At 38.8% G+C, this 17,528-nt stretch overlaps 1 protein-coding gene across 32 annotated transcripts in view; it reads right to left on the reverse strand.

Annotated features, from left to right (window-relative positions):
* MKLN1 (muskelin 1) overlaps positions 1-17,528 on the reverse strand; it is a 322,363-nt gene that overhangs the window by 302,925 nt on the left and 1,910 nt on the right. For 2 of the 32 annotated variants that reach the window (XM_072764017.1, XM_072764016.1), the window contains exon 2: positions 16,109-16,157. The exons of the other annotated variants lie outside the window; for them this stretch is intronic. The gene's annotated coding sequence lies outside the window, so the exon portion shown is untranslated. The remainder of the gene's footprint in view (positions 1-16,108; positions 16,158-17,528) is intronic. 32 annotated transcript variants of the gene reach the window in all.

Here is a 17,528-nt window from a genome sequence, read left to right on the forward strand (position 1 = left end):
CGGGAAACATGGTAAGACAGTAGGTTCTTCTAATATTCTTTTTTTTTTCTTCGAATATTATATGGCAGGTTCTATTCCACAATCCAAGCCCTGGACTTCACCATGGACAATTCCATAAAAGGAAATAGGTGGTCCCTGGGTTATTTGCCCTCAGTCATGTAAGTAAAAACACATTCTACATGGGATCTGTACCAAAGTGCCTTTTAAGACACTCACTATTTGAGAAACATCACAAAATCAAAGCTTGGGTCTGGCCTACCCAAAGTCTGTATTTTCCATATTTCATTACTATTATACTTCAGGGGGTGGCAGGTAAGAATAGCCTAAGTCTTCCTCAAATATAGGTGATCACTTAGCCCATCTCCATTATTGTTTCAGTATAAAAATTTTATATAGAAACATATCTAAACATAGCATTTTCAAATGCACTATGATGGATGGGTCAGGTTTTTCCTTTTCACCTCTATCTAATCATTCAGATGTGGTACTTCTCAGCCTCCAAAGGAATGAGAGCTGGCCTTGTGGGCTTCTTATAGCAACTCCACACACTAGCAAGAGGTGTTTGGAAAGTCTCTGAATATGCTATACCCAAGTGCTGGCAGGAACAGCTCTTCTCGGAAGGCTCTGAGAAGTCCTGCATGAAGATCTTTATGAACTGGGTCAGTAGTATATGAAATGGGATCACTACAGAACTCACATAGAGTTCTTTCCTAAATAACCATACTCCTTGGTTAATCCTACTCTGAATTCCCTTGTCACTTAATAAAAGCTTTGCATCATGATATTGCATCCTTGTTTCTATTTGGAAACTTTTCAGAGACTCTAAGAGTTCAAAATAACTCATCTATTTTGGTTCCTGACCAATTATGGAATCCTCTCTAAGACATCATTTCTTCATTCATCCAATACTTTATCCATTCATCAAACGTCTAATTCCTCATTTCTATCTCTTGAAGCCAGTTCAATCAGCCTTTTGTTCCCCCATTACTTCACTGAAAACACACACAAGAGGATCACAGTGACCTCTAGGTTGCCTGATCTGAGGGTCAATTGTCCTACCTTACTGTCCTCTCAGCAGCTTCTTGACACTGATGATCACTCCCTTCTTGTTGAAACATTTTCTTTACTTGGCTTCCATCATACCATACTGACTTTCCTCCTACTTCATCATGTATTCCTTCTCATTCTCTTTTGCTGGGTCCTTCCTGATTTCCGAATGCTGGAAGCCCCCTTGGGCTTGCCTCTCTACAATTACCCACCCAGTCCATTGCTTTATTTTGTTTATTTATTTTTATTTTTATTTTTATTATTTTTATTATTATTATTTTTTATTTATTTTTAAAAGATTTTATTTTTAAGTAATCTCCATACCCAACATGGGGCTTGAACTCATAACACCAAGATCAAGAGTCACATGCTCCACCAAATGAGCCAGCCAGGCACCCCCAGACCATTGCTTTAAATGCCATATCTCTTGCTCTGATGTCTGCCTTAGAGACTAAAAAGGATCGTTTTTTTTGGAGATGCTGAAGTTTGGGTTGGGCACTGAAGGAGGAGATAGTTTGGCCAAGGAAAGAAGAGGGGCATTTTGCTAATGAGAATAGGATGAAAAGGGGTATAAAGTTGTGAAAAGGCAAATTGTACTCAGAAAAAAGAGGGAAGTCTGGTGTGAGCTGAAAATGACTATGGCAAGATGGGTTGTAGCCGTATCAAAAAGAACCTTGATTTAGGTGGGGAATTTGGACTTTATACTAAAGACAATAATTATCAGAGGCTCTTAAATAGGGGAGAGATTCATATTAAAAAAAATAAATAAAACTTTAGCTGGCAAGATGAAGGCTGCGCTACAATAAGGGGAGCCTGGTGCCTGGAAAGCCAATTAGAAGGTCCCTGTAATAGTCTAAGGAAGGGATTAAGGTCTGAATCACCATAGCAGCAGTGGGATGAAAAGTAGTGACAAATCCAAGGGAGATTTAGAAGTAGCACTGAGGACATGGTTATTGATTAGATAGGAGTTTGGGAGCAGGGGAGAGAGGCCAAGGTTGATGTGTAATGACATTAAGCTAAACGGGAAAAGAGAGCCAGTGTGGTGGGGATGATGAGTAGCATATTAAGTTTGCAGTGATTGTAGGATACCAGTGGCAAATGAGACAGGGCTGCAGATCAGGAGACAGGTTTGGACAGAGTGTACAGGTTCAGAAGTCAGTGCCCACTGGTAGCTATGTCCTCAGAATGAATGGGATATCCTGGGAAAGAACACAGGGAGAAGAGTGCTGAAAGAAAAAGTGTCCAGGCAGTTGCCAGGGGACGAAGAGCCAGGGGAGGAGGCAGAGGAGGAACAGAAAGGTAGCATGAGAATGCACAGCAGAGATCTGAAAGTAAAGGGAGAAGAGCCCTTCCGGGAAGAAATGACCAACAGTTCTCCCCGGTATAGGATGAGTGCAAGGATTACGTTTGATGATTAGATCTGATGAGCACATATTCTAGAGAGTTAGAAGTCAGATTGGAGTGGATGGAGAGAAGACTCCTCTTTGAAGTCCTGCTGGGAGGGAAGCAGGTAATGGCTGTGAGAAAGGTGGAGTGGGACAAGGTGTAAGAATTTCTCTTTACAAAATGGGAGTTTTCATTACAACAGGTTGCCAGCTAGTTTTTGTTCACACATCACAACCCCCACAAAACAAACTTCTTGAGCAGCAATCGAACATTCAATTCAGTTCAACACATATATGCAGAGTGCCTGCTATGTCTAAAGGACTGAGCTTGGCATTTTAGTGCCTAAAAAGATAGGCAAGATATGGTCATGCTTTGATTCTTCATTAATTGGCCCAAGTCTGCCTGCTTCCAACCACAGCTCCCTGTCCTCTGGCGTCATAAACAATATTAAGAAGGATTTCTTCCATATAGCTGCCCTTTAGCTAATTGAGGGTGGTTTTCAGCTACCTCTTGGATCTTCTCATTGAACTTTTGTGAAATAATCCAATCTTCACATATGTTTATTTGCATAGATGTGTGTATATATTTTGTTACCAGCTGGCTGCTCTCCTCTGGACATCCATCGCTGTCTGTCCTTTTAAAATGTGGCACTCAGAATTCATCTCAACTTTCCTTATCTGGTACGAGCAGTGTGCAAACCAGTTGGAACATTCTTGCCCCTTTCCAGGACATGGCTTTTCTGTTCATGCTCTCTGAGACGGTAGGAGTGTTCTGGTAGTCCCACTACTCACTCATGGTACTTCACAATCAACCCAAATACTGAGATTTCTTTTGTACCTGATATGTTAATAAAATAGGTCTCCCAATTCTTACTTATACAATTCACTTTTTAAAGCTAATTGCAGAAGTTTATTTTTCCCCCCACTAAATACTGTGTTTTTACATTTGTTTTTTATTAGCCAGTTGTAAAAAGAGCAAGGGCTTAGGAGTCAGGCAGATGTAAATTGGAATTCTGGTTTTGCTACATAGCTCAGTGACCTTGGTAATGTCATGATCTCTCTGTCTCAACTTATTAGTGAAAATAGGGATAATCATAACTCCATTGCAAAGTGGTCCTGTGGCTTCAAGGAGGGTAGCACAGTCCCTAATATATCATAAGGGCTCAATAAATTATGGTTTTCTTGCCTTCTTTCTCTTCCATTTTCTCAGCTTTGTATTCTTAGCAGAAGGATGCCTTTTAAGTAGTGACTCAAGATTAATACACCTTCCTTTTAAAAGAAAAAGTAAATTGAGCAGAATACGAGCCAAGGGCCAAAAGAATACTTCAGTATAATTGTGAAGCATGAGGGCTCTGCAACCAGATGTTCTATGACCGAATCCCAGCTCCACTACTTACTTGTCATCTGATCAGAAGCACATTCATTTACCATATTGAGCCTTGGTTTCCTCATCTGTACAATGGGGATGATAGTAGTGATTGTGTTTCTGGGTGTTGGAGAAGATGGACTGAGATAATAGATGGAAAGTACTTTTGCATAGAATCTTGCAAATATGAAGTGGTAGCATTATTATTACCACTTAGGAACCTCCAGGTAAAGAAAGTATTAAATATTTAAAATTCTGAAATGAAATGACTGTGTTAAATTGTTTGCATACATTAGGGTTTTTTATACACAATGCCAAATTGCTGTCTAATGCTTGAACCAATTTCCATGCCCAATATTGTATGATGATTTTGTTTATTTCTCTGCATCTTTAGCCAGCCAAGATATCATTTTAAAGTTCTTGATAATTTGCTGGACACAAAACCATTTGGTCTTACCTTGATCTGGGTCCCTAATCTGTAAGACTTGACCACTTTAATTTTAATTGACCAATTGAATTCCTTTATTTTCCTGCCTTCTCATGTTCTTTACCCATTCTTTTGAGATGTTTTCTTCTTATAAGTTTGTGAGACGTTTTTATATAAGTACACTGCTCTTTGTCATATATATTTATATATTTTGTTATATATAGTTGCAAAAGTTCTAGAATCTCTCATTTATCTATTTTGTTTGTAGTACTGTTTGATCTCCATAAATTAAGAAGTTTTAAGTAGTCAAATCTATAAATGTTTTTCTTTTATAAACCATGGTTTAGAAAATGGTTTTCTTTTATAAATCTTTTACTTCTTTTTTCATGAGGGCTTTTACAATGTAAAGGTCAAGAAATGCTTGGGGCACCTGGGTGGCTCAGTCGGTTAAGCATCTGCCTTTGGTTCAGGTCTTGATCTCAGGGTCCTGGAATTGAAACTCAGCCAAGCTCCTTGCCCAGCAGGAAGCCTGCTTCTCTCTTTTCCTATGCCCCTCCCTCTACTCATGCTTTCTCTCTTTCTTTCTATCTCAAATAAATAAATACAATCTTTAAAAAAATGCTTACACCACTTTCATCTTTTCAACACATAACTTTTCTTGTGTGAGCCATTTTTCAAATTTAACTCTTTAACCTATCTGAAATGTATTCCATTCTGTCTTAGCCATGTGTATTCATTCTTTTGAATCAAAAGGAATGCTTTGGTTTCAAGAAATAGAAAATTCAACTCAAATTGGTTTAAACAAAAAATGTGATTTATTGGCTCCCATAAGTGAAAAGTTCAAAGGCTTCAGGATCATGTTTCCCAGGCGGCTCCCACAATGTAGAGAGTACCTGAAGGTTCCATTTTCATTTGTTTGCTTTAATCCCTAGTGATAGCTCCATTCTTAATAGACTCTCCTCTTGTGGTCCCAAGATTGTGGCCAAGACCTCCCAGGGTTAAAAGCTCCTGTGTTTACCTCCTGAAGCAAATTACTTTTGTTCTGGCACTTCTAGCAAAAGTCCTGATATTCTTTTTCATTGGACTGACTTAGTTCACATGCCCCTACCTGAAGTAGTCACTGGGACAAAGAAAATGAAATTCATTGGTTGGCTTAATCTGGAACCCATGTCCTATCTCCTGGAAATAAAGGTGGAGTCAACTTTCCTGGGACTACATGGATATCCCAAAGGAAGCAGCAGCTGGGAAAGAGGGGTGCATTTGAGAAGACAAGTAAGATAAAGACTGTATTTTTGAGTATCAAGATTGTTTTTAATAGGAAATGAGAAATTCTGCCACTTAAAAACTCATGTATATTATCTACTATTAACACGGTAGAAATAAAAGTTAAAAATCATGAAAAGATATTATCCCTTGTCCAGGTGCTAAATTCTTTACATTCAAGCTGCATAGGGACCTTCCGGGTGCATCATGGTTTCTAAAGGTCTAGTCATACATGGTAGGAAAAATTTCCTTCCCACCAAATGGTCTATAGGTTCTATGAAATTCTTTTTTAATATGGGTTCATAGACCCAGTGGAAATAGATAATATCCCCTACTCCCCCTTAAATTATTCTGGTAAAATCTCTGTCTTTTGGCTACTTTGTTATCTGATTATTTATTTGGACCATTCCTTATCTGTCTTTTTTTTTTTTAAACTCAAGGTTTTGCTTATATCACTTTCCAATGTCTTTTCCTAGTTCGTGAGTGCAGATCTATATTTTAATCTAAACATCTTCTAAGTTGGACCCTGGAGCACACAGGCTTTAAGTTGATCGTGGTAGTGATTCAGAAGCAGCAAGACACAGTAGTGCCCATATATTATGAGTCAGGCATAGTTCAAAGTATTCTGCCCAGGGCAAGCCATCATCCACCGGACCTCATGAATGGGATTAGTGGTCTTATAAGAAAAGACACAAAAGAGATGATCTCTCTTTCTATGTGTAGCAAGAAAGTGATTACTGTACACAAGAAGGTGATTATCTGTAAACTAGGGAATGAATGGCCTCTCACCAGACACCAGATCTGCTGGTGCCTTGATCTTGGACTCTTAGCCTCCAGAACTGTGAAAAATAAGTCCCTTTTAAGTCAGCCAGTCTATGGTATTTATTATGGCAACTCGAGCTAAGACATCATCCCCTTTTCCCTCTTGTGATGTGCTTGTACAGTGACTTAGCTTCTGTGGGCCAGCAATGTCTCTATTTCTTCTTAGAAGTTTTGACCACAGTTTCCCTCTCTTGTCTCAGTCCCATCTCTAATATTTTTGACTTTTCTATTATTCATTAGTGCTTATCAACCCTTCTCCTCCTCTGCTCCCCTCCTACTTCTGGATGTGGCTTCCAAACTGCTTTCTGATCTCTCCTACCTCTTTGATGGCCACTGGCACTGCCCCTTCTAGGACACAAAGTGGACCCCTCATCTGCTGAGTGTGATTGATACCAACAGAGCTAGGTGAATAAAATGCCATTAAAAAAAATTCTTTTACAGGGGTGCCTGTGTGGCTCAGCATCCAACTCTTGCTTTTGGCTTAGGTCATGATCTCCGGGTTGTGGGATCAAGCCTCCTGCTGGGCTTTCTGCTTAGTGGGCAGTGTGCTTGAGATTCTCTCCCTCTCCTGGGACCCCTCCCCTGCTCACACACATGATTTTAAATCTTTATTTAAAAAGAAAAAATAGGGATGTCTGGGTAGCTCAGCGGTTAAGCATCTGCCTTTAGCTTGGGGTGTGATCCCAGGGTCCTGGGGTTGAGTCCTGCATCGGGCTCCCTGCATGGAGTCTGCTTCTCCCTCTGCCTGTGTCTCTGCCTCTCTCTCTGTGTCTCTCATGAATAAATAAATAAAAATCTTTAAAAAATAAAAAAATTCTATCCTAAGACCAATTTATTGTATGATGCTGTTTAATTACTGTTTCTAGACTCTCTTCCAAAACATTACCACATTAAATATATATATTGAAGATACATTCTGATTCTGGAAATATTAAAAATGTGAGGGGAAAAGGTTTGTACCTTATAATCTAGGAAATACTGTAGTGAAATGATTGTGTTTTTTAGCTATTTGTATTACATGGTCTGCCCTGTTCAGCAGCACTACCTTAATTGTTGTTCTTACTATAAACATAAGCAAAAAACAAACAAAACCCCATTAATTATCTTCAATACTTTTTGCAGCCCCTCATTGTCTCTGGACATTAGCCCTCTTGCATTATTTTCACAGGCCTGAGCCCTTCCTATGAACAAGGCCCTCCTCCTGCCTTTTGCACATTTCCTTAAAAGTATGAGCTTATCAGAATACTTCTTGAGGAGCCACCCTGATCTTTTTTAGATGCACCCTCTTCTTCATCAAAATCACTGGTTTTATAAAAATTCAAAGATTTCATTTTATTTTATTTATTTTTATTTATTTATGATAGTCACACACACACAGAGAGAGAGAGAGGCAGAGACATAGGCAGAGGGAGAAGCAGACTCCATGCACGTGGGATTCGATCCTGGGTCTCCAGGATTGCGCCCTGGGCCAAAGGCAGGTGCTAAACCGCTGCGCCACCCAGGGATCCCTAAGGATTTTATTTATTTGTTTATTCAGGGAGAGAGAGTGTGTGGGAGCTGGGGGAGGGGCAGAGGGAGAGAGAATCTGGAGCAGACTCCAAGCTGAGCACAGAGCCAGACACAGGACTCAATGTCACAACCCTGTGATCATGACCTGAGCTGTAAATAAGAGTCAGATGCTCAACTGACTGAGCCACCCAGGTGCCCTGGTTTTATAAAAATTTAAATTTTAAGTCATTGTACTCCTCTTTCGCTTTCTTTCCCAGTTCCTGGCCAGACAGAGCCTCATGTCCATCCATCTTTTTTCTTAACTTGCTCAAGTCTTCTTTGTGTCAGGTTAGCAAGTGCAGAATTGCCTTCTTTGGCTATTATAAGTTCAAACATGTTGTAGCCACTTATTTTCAGTTGCATGTCACTTTTACTTCACCAACACATTCTTCTTAGCTGGTGAGAATTAAGCATAGAATAGTACCTCTTCAATAAGCAATTAGTTTGGATTTAAGTTGTGCCAACTTTATTTGATGCTCTTTTCAGCAGAATGAGCTTGTCAGGGGATGTTGAAGTTTTTCATTACCCCTATATCATGCCCCTATGCCAATAATTGTGTCATTTGTATTGGGAAAGCATTATTAATGTTGCCATAACAGGATCACAAGGCCTGACAACACATGGCCAGTGGAGAGAGAGCATACGCCAAGACTGGGGTGAGTACTCCTCCCTAGAGTATGGGCTGTGAATACAGAAGCTGGCTTGGATTAGGGCAGCTAGGCTCTTCAAGGCTGGTGTCTCTTACCAAGGTAAAGTTCAAGAAGCTATTAATACTAGGCAGTCCAGCATGAAGGGTAAGGCCAATGTGTACCATAGTTTAAGGCGATTGCAAGCAGGGGTGTTGGGCAGCAGAATACAGCCCTCTAGGGAAGAGGATTGGTCAGAGATCCTCTAAACAAATATCAGAGTCATGGTAAAGAAGATCAGGGTTCAGTATGAAGACTGAGATGCAAGGCAGAATGACCAGAGACTAAAAGTGTGGAGGTCAAGATGGAAGCTCAGAAATGAACAAACATAGGAGTGATTGGGAGGGATCTATAGGCGTCTGAGGCTCACAGCTGACCAGACTGGAAGGAAGCAAGATGCAGGGGCTGATACTGACGATCCACTCTGTTCCCAGTCAGAATGGTGTTTAAGTGTCGGAGAGGTCATGGAGCTAGACGGATAGGTGCAGCTCCTTAGACCATCCAGCAGCTGGTCACTAAGGAAGGCAAAGACAACTGGCCACCTGCTTTCCTGTATGCTCCAGTGACAATGTCACTTCTGCTTTTATCTTCTCTACCAAGCATTAACCCTCGGGTTTGTGGGTTTCTATTTGTGTTCATAAGTTCTTAAGTCACAAGGCTCCTCTGCTTTGCCTTTGATTGCGTGCTTCTTTTGAACAAATTACACAGCTTCATATTGGCATAATACAGCCATAGCCACCACTTACTGATTATTTACCATGTGCCACACAACACACTAGCTGATTTACCTTACACTATCTTATTTAATTCTCACAACATCCTTGAGAGGTAAGTATTATTGTCCCCATTTTAAAAAGAGGAAACTGAGGCTTATAGGGTTTATGTAATCAGCCCAAGGTCACACATCTTGGATACAAAAGAGCTTGGATTTAAACTTAGTTTTGTCTAATGACCTGTCAATGTGTTGCTAAAGTGACTACATTGACTTCATTTATATTGTGATACATCCAAACAATCTTCATCGACACCTATCAGCCACTAGATTTTTCATCTACCTAAGTATCTACCTATTCATCTATCTTCTATCTTCTTTTATCTCAAATTCTGTAACATTCAGTACTGCACTATATAAGAAGCAGATCATTAGCAAGTACTTACTGAATGAATTAATGCAGTTTAAAAATGTGATTAGAATTACTGTGTCTGGGGACGCCTGGGTGGCTCAGCCGCTGAGCGCCTGCCTTCAGCCCAGGGCGTGATCCTGAAGTCCTGGGATCGAGTCCCACATCAGGCTCCTTGCATGGAGCCTTCTCTCTCAGCCTGTGTCTCTGCCTCTCTCTCTATCTCTCTCATGAATAAATAAATAAAATATTAAAAAAAAAAGAAATTACTGTGTTCTCTCTTGGTTTGGGAATTTATAGTCAAGTAACAAGAATTCTTCAGTTTGCTTCATAAAAATACTGCATTCATGCACATTCATTCATTACAAGGAAGAGAAGCAGCAAAGTCTTAAATCAATACTGAACTAAGAAGATATATGTTATTCCCAAATAAGTCAGATGTAGGCAAATGTGTTTGTACGTTCAAATAAACTTGAGTAGTTAAAATAAAATAAAATAAAATAGTACATATAAAACATTATTTTCTTCAGAAGTCCGAATCTGAAAATCTCTCTCATGACATGATCTTCATATTTGTCTTAATCGGAGGATGCTAAACTACTATCCATAAGTGAAACCCAGCATATCCCTTGTTTTTATATGGCCTGTGAGCTAAGAATGGTTTTCACATTTTAAAGTAGCTAAGATAAAAAAAAAAAAAAAAGAATGGCATTTTGAAAATATGTGAAAATTACATGAAATTCAAACCTCAGGATTCATAAATAAAGTTTAATTGAAACCCAGCCATGCTCGTTCATTTACATATCACCTATGACAACTTTTACTCTACAATGGCAGGGGTGTGTAGTTGGGAAAGAGACTGTATGGCCTAAAAATATTTCCAATCTGGCCCTTTACAGAAAAAGTTTGCCAAACTCCGGTTTAACTAAATAATACAGGATGTCAAAACATTTTAAGTATTGTTTAAACTGCATCTATTACTTTAGTTTTTAATTCCAGGACACAGAATTGAAAAGCCATGACATCTTTTTTGCTAGGTAGAAGGTTTCCATGTTTTCAGGACAAAGTCAAAACCTTTTCTCCTTCAATATTCTCTACATTCTCTCCTGAGAGCAGTAGCACCTTTCTGTGGAAACAATAACAGACTGAGAAGCTGGTGGTTTCTAGAAGAGGTGATACAGCTCTTCCTGCTAAAAATCATCTTTGTCTTTGGTGGGAAACTGGGGCTGGGCATCCTTGTGAGTGGTTACAGTGTATTACAGAAGTGGCACCGAAATGGATTCTCCAGACTCCATCAACTGATTCAAGGTGGTAAGATGGAGTCAGATAGACGAGGAAAAGCAAATTGCTCTTTTTGTCATCACCCAGGACCTAAATAAAGACAAAAATGACTCAGAATGACCAGACACAGGTGAATATTACCTATCAAAAAGTTTTTGGGAAGCACATAACATCACAACAATATGGTACTGTGAGAGCTCAATCAATGTGATGGGTTAAGAGCCAAACCAAGGGGAGAACTTTCTTATTTTTCCTGAGATCAAGTTTGGTTTGCAATAAAATTCAAGGAACTATGTCTTTGGTTTCTTTTCTTTTTTTTTTTTAATTTTTATTTATTTATGATAGTCACACACACACACACACACACACAGAGGCAGAGACATAGGCAGAGGGAGAAGCAGGCTCCATGCACCGGGAGCCTGACGTGGGATTCGATCCCTGGTCTCCAGGATTGCGCCCTGGGCCAAAGGCAGGCGCTAAACTGCTGCGCCACCCAGGGATCCCCCTTTATTTATTTATTTATTTATTTATTTATTTATTTATTTATTTATTTTTTTGAGATCTAAGGATACATTCTATTATCTTTCTGTACCTCTGCCTCTTTTTCTGCCTGTCTCTGTCTTTTCACCTCTCTTTCCAATTTAACAAAAGTTTATTGATCATTTATTATGCATGAGGCACAGGACAAGGATTTATGAGAGAAACAAGTTATGATGATCTTCCTGGACCTTTTAACAGCATCTAATGTGAATTGATTCTCCCTAACATATTCTTCTTTTGGTTTCTTTGGTCCCATAATCTCCTGGTTTTATTTTTCTGATTTCTGATTCTCAATCTCTATTGCCAGCTCTTTCTTTCTATTAATCTCTAAATGATCAGAATTTAGTTCTGAGTCTGCTTTTTTTTTTTTTTTTTAATTCTATCTACCATTCTTAGGCAATCTTCTCCCAAATTTATAAATCCATTCCCGGCAGCTCTTCTGAGCTCTGGACCCATATCACAAGTCTGTAGTAGACATCTCTACTCACACGGAACTTTCTTTTTCCCCTACAATTCTGTTACCATCCCAAGATTCTCCATCTTGGTAACTGACACCTCTGCTCATGCATCAGATCTTACAAAGACTCTTGAGTTAATCATGACACTACCTTCTCCACAATCCACCATTTCTATTCAATCATCAAGTTCTTTAAAATAATTCTTAACTCTGGTCACTTTTCCTCCTATGCATGCTACCACTGTAGTCCAGGAAACCATCATCTCTCACATGTATCTGAAATAATATATATTCCCAACTGGTCTCTCCACATCTGCTCTTGCTCTGCTTTATTTTATCTTCTCGCAGATAACATCTTTCAGGCGAAAAAAAAAAAAAAAGTCTAAAAAAACCCCACAATGCTAACAAAATAGATGTTGTTCTTCAATTTGATTTTTTAATTTAATAATGTATCATAAAGATCTTTTCACATCAGTCTACCTAGAACTACCTCACAATTTTTAACAGCTGCCTACCACTTACTCATATAATGTACCATGATTTATTTAACCACTTACTTGATGGACATTTTAGCTGCTTTCAGTCTTTAACTACCATAATTAACACTTCAGTTAAGATCCACAAGAGTTATTCTTCAAGATAGGTGTGAATAAATCTATTGGACAAATATAGAAAAATGAAATTGGTAGGTCAAAGGTTTTGTACACTTAAAAATTGGATAAATATTGCCAGGTTGCTCTCCACAGAGGTTGTACCAACTTTTATTCCTACCGACAATGTAAAAAAGTGCCTGCTTCCCAGCCTGTCCAAGTGTACTACTAAACTTCTTGATTTGTGTCAACATGGTAAAAAATACACCTCATTGCAGTTATAATTTGCATATCTCTTGTTAAGGGAAAGGGAAAGCATTTTTACAGATTTTAAAGATTCCTTGACTGTACTGTATTTGTTATCCCTTTACTCAATTTTCTAAGGTTTTTGATATTTTTCTTATTGATTTATAGGAATGGTTTGATTTCTTCTTAAATAATCTAATTTCCACATTCTTTCAGGTATCCCAGCATTTTTTAAAAGCCACATTCTAACCAATTTTAATTTTTAAATTTTTTATTATTTTTTAAAAAAGATTTTGTTTATTTATTCATGAGAGAGAGAGAGAGACAGAGACAGAGGCAGAGGGAGAAGCAGGCTCCATGCAGGGAGCCCGACGTGGGACTCGATCCTGGGACTCTAGGATCACGCCCTTGGCCAAAGGCAGGCACCAAACCACTAAGCCACCCAGGGACCCCGCCAATTTTTATTTTTAAGTGAGGGAGGAGGGTGGACAGAGGAAGAAGGAGACAGAGAATCTAAAGCAGGCTCCATGCCCAGTGCAGAGCCCAACTGGGGGCTCTATCTCACAACCCTGAGATCATGACCTAAGCCGAAATCAAGAGTTAGATGCTTAACCAATTGAGGCACCAGACACCCATAGCCAATATTTTTTCTAATAATAAGTGAGCACTGAATTAACTCCATTAGGGGAACCCACAAGAAGAGCTCATATATAGAGATTATGAATTGATTTGCAGAAAGTCTGACTTCCTCAAAATAGCTTGACAAGACTGTCTTGTATGTATACCTGTATTATTTCCTTTAATTTTACTAATATCCCCGAGAAGCATGTGTTATTGTAAACCACACAGTGAAGCTCAGAGAATGTGAATGTCCAGGGTCACACGGCTAGTGAGTTGTCCACTTCTAGAATCTTAAAAGCATAGTAAACCATCATCACTGGTGGATCATTCCTCAATCACATGAGCCTCTGATCCTTGATGCCTTTAATTTCTAATAATTATTGATCTTCTCTTTTTCTTTTTGTAAACACCCAATGAACATTTTTAAGTGTCTGTGATATGCCAAGAATCCTCACGGGCTTTCCATTTCAAAGGGGTTATCAGCCATAAGCAAAGAAAAAAAAAACAAACCTTAAGTAGTAATAAAGTTTTGTTTCTAAGTAAAAAATACATAGGGTGATTGGGAAGGTGGACAGAGAAGGACCCTGTGGTCAGGGTGGTCAGGAAGGGCCTCTTTGAGGAGGTGACATTTAAACAGATTGGAATGACCAAAAGAGTGTTCCTGGAAAAGGAAATACGTGAGCTGAGAACTTTAAAATAAGAGCAAACCCAACATTGGTTGATATGCTATATGTTGGCAAATTGAACTCCAATAAAAAAAAATTAAAGAAAAAAAGAGCAAACCCAATATGCTTGAGCAGTGGACAAAAGGTCTTTGTGACTGAAGTCAGAGGAGAGCAGTGAGAGATGGGATTGAAGAGGTAAAGCCAACATGGCTTCAAGGCCAGCTAAGGGATCTGGATTCTATTCCAAGTACAATCAGAAGACATGGAAGGGTTCTAAGAAGAGAAGCAACATAATATGACTTATGTCACATTAGCTGTGAAGAATAGGGACAAGACTAGAAGCAGGAAAACCAGTTAGAACACTATTATTGGCGACCACGAGATGATATTTGTATTAGGTGGTATCAGTGGAGATAGATTTTGGAAATGATTTGGAGGTAGAGTTGACCCGAATTCTTCACGATTGCACATGAGAACGGAGGAAAAGAGAACCACGAATAGCTACATGCTTTTTGGCTTGAGGAACTGGTGCACAGTGATGACATTTGTTTGAAGAAGAAGGCTGAAAGAATGAAGAATTGCATATTACTGTATTATTTCCTTATGCAGCCTTCACTTCATAGACCACGATTTTACTCTTTCCCTAATACCTTAATTTTCCTTCCCTACTTGCCCCTGTCATCTTTCTTATCCAAAACAATTACTTCAGTCTACTTCCTCTACTCCCATCCACTCCTCAATCCAATGCAATCTGCTCCTATCCCCATTATCCTGATAAACTCCTTCTTGCCAAACACAATGACTTCCTTGTTCTGAGATCCAAGTCCTCATTTTTCTTGACCTTTCTCTAGCATTTAATACTGTTGACATTTCCTCCCTTGGCTTTTCTGAAATGACTTGTTTCTGGTCCTCCTGACCTCTATGGGTATTCTCCCCTTGTAGCCTTGTGTCCTCACTTTTTCTTTGCCTCAACTTTAAAAAAACTGGCATTTAAATAGGTTCCAGAGTAGGTCCTCTTCTTCTTTCACTCTATATCTTTTCTCTTGGGGATTCCATCTACTTCCATGAGCTATCACTTATTCTGATGTCCTCAGCATAGATCTCTCTCTTGAGTTCTAGATCATCCTGTTAAATTACTTATAGACAGCCTCACTTATCCTCATGGATATCCTCATGGACCTTCCAAACTCAACACTATTAAAATCAAACTACTTACCTTACCTCCTCAACCTACTGTTCTTCTTGAAGTCCCAATCTTAGCAGCTGGTACCACGATGCTCCTGTTTACCTACCTAAGCCATAAGTCTCTTTTCCTTTATCTTGCAGATACAATCAATAATAAAATTCAGTTGAGTCTGTCTTTAATATTTCTTGAATCCTTCCCTTTTCTCCATTTCCATTCTTGCTGTCTACATTTAGATATCCATAATTTTTTCCTGATAGTACTAAAACAGCCTTCGAACTAGTCTCCCTGCTCACGGTGTTAATCACACTGATAAATTCTCTAAACAGGAGTGAACTTCTTTCTAAAAATGGACATTTGATCAATCACCTCACGATGCTCCTTAAAATTCATCGGTGGCTCTCCATTGGCCTTAGGATAAGTTGAAACCTTTTAGGAAGGCATAAAAGACCTTTCCCAATACAAGATCTTGTTGATATTTCTGGGTATGTCCTTTAGAACTTTTGCCATGCATTTATACAATGCATTTACTGAGAATCTCCTACTTGCTGGGCACTGTCTTTCACCTTCAGCTCTCTGGGCACAACTTTTTACCAGGACTTTACACATACGACTTTCCTTGCTGGGAATAAATTTTTCTTTAACTTGGCCACTTGTCTGGGTTACTTCTACTCATCCTTCCAGACTCACTTTCAAGCTCATCTTCTCTGGTGAGGGTCCCTAACTAAAACTCAGTCAGGGTTAGGTACCCATCTCATAAGCTCCCTATTGATATCATCTCACTTTTGTGTGATCAACCGCGTACTCATCTGTCTCCTTGTTATCCTATAAGGTCCTTTATAGCAGGTTGTCTTACTCACCTTTATATTACCAGTACCCAGCACATGCCTGGTAGATAGCAGGCACCTACTAACAAACGAATAAAGTGTTAGAGTTGGGTTTCACAGTCAGCTCTTTTCTCTGTGGCACAAATCTCACATTTTTTCATGCTACTTCTTAACATCTTCAATCTGTGAAATTTGCAAATTTGTGCCAGATGTACATTTGCCTATCACTAATTAATATATAGAAAAATTGATTATTAGCTCCACAAGGATTCAATTGATTATTTTTTTCTTGTAGAGCTCTTCACTCATCATTCCACAGTTTTGTCCATCAAAGTTCTTGGGTTAACTAAATCTAAAATGACCAAAAGATCTTTCTATACACTTTTATATCCTTTCTACCTCTTATCCTGTTGCTTCTACAACACCACCAAGGAAGCAGAGAGTAAGTACATTGGGAGTAAGGTTGATTTTATTTTGATTGTCTGGCAACTGGCACTAAAAAATCATGTATCAACAGCAAATTGCTTCCCGTTATCATTACCCCAAGGTCTCTACAGGTAAGGCGTTCAAGTTTCAGTGTTAAAATTTAACATTGCAAAATCCAGCTAAAATTGAACTTTTTATGTAGTATTTTCAATGTAATCACAGAACTTTATAAATGGAAGGAAGCTCAGAGATCTTTAGTCCAGCACCCTCATTAAGCTTCTCTGAGGAAACTGGCGAGGAGACCTATAATGGCTTGCCCAAGGTCATCCAGTGGACGGGACAAGTAGAAGCAAATTTCCTTTCAGTCGCCTGATCTTTCCTCCCTGCACCCTTTTATTTTCTATCTAAACATATTATTTACATCAGAACCCACCTAATTATTTACATAGCGTTTATTTTTATGATATTGTCTTTGTGGTATTCTTGTCATAAAAAAAAAAAAAAAGGATCTTAAAAAAGAAAGCAAGGCTGTCTTGTCCAGGTGGAATTGGTAAAAAAAAAGATGATTAGTACATAAAGTAATGGGTTCCTATTTGTAGGGTAGCCCTGTAATCATGCTCTGTTCTCTGAGCACCTCAATGCTAACCTAAGCTTATTTGTGCTCCTGGGGCCTGGATTCCATTCGGTTCCATGCTTTATTTAGTCTAAATGATTTCCTCAGCTTCAACGTGTATTTTTTTGAGCTTCATTTTTTAGAAATATCGTACTTAAATCTACTTTCTACTTGAGTTTGTTTTAGTTCTAATGCTGAGGAATGAGGATCCTGGGTAAAAGAAATAAAGATGATGGCTTTTTTCTAGCCTTTACATTTCAAGAATGGTTTTCTCAAATGGCAACTGGCAGTCTAATTTATTCCTCAAATGATGACGTTTTTCATGGGAATCAGAATTTAATTGGGATAATTTGTTTTCACGGAAAGCGCAGATTTCTTTCCAAGAGGATCAGTTTGATAATGTTTCACCAGCTA

Source organism: Vulpes vulpes, chromosome 7 (assembly GCF_048418805.1).
Source record: "Vulpes vulpes isolate BD-2025 chromosome 7, VulVul3, whole genome shotgun sequence".
Classification (NCBI taxonomy): domain Eukaryota; kingdom Metazoa; phylum Chordata; class Mammalia; order Carnivora; family Canidae; genus Vulpes; species Vulpes vulpes.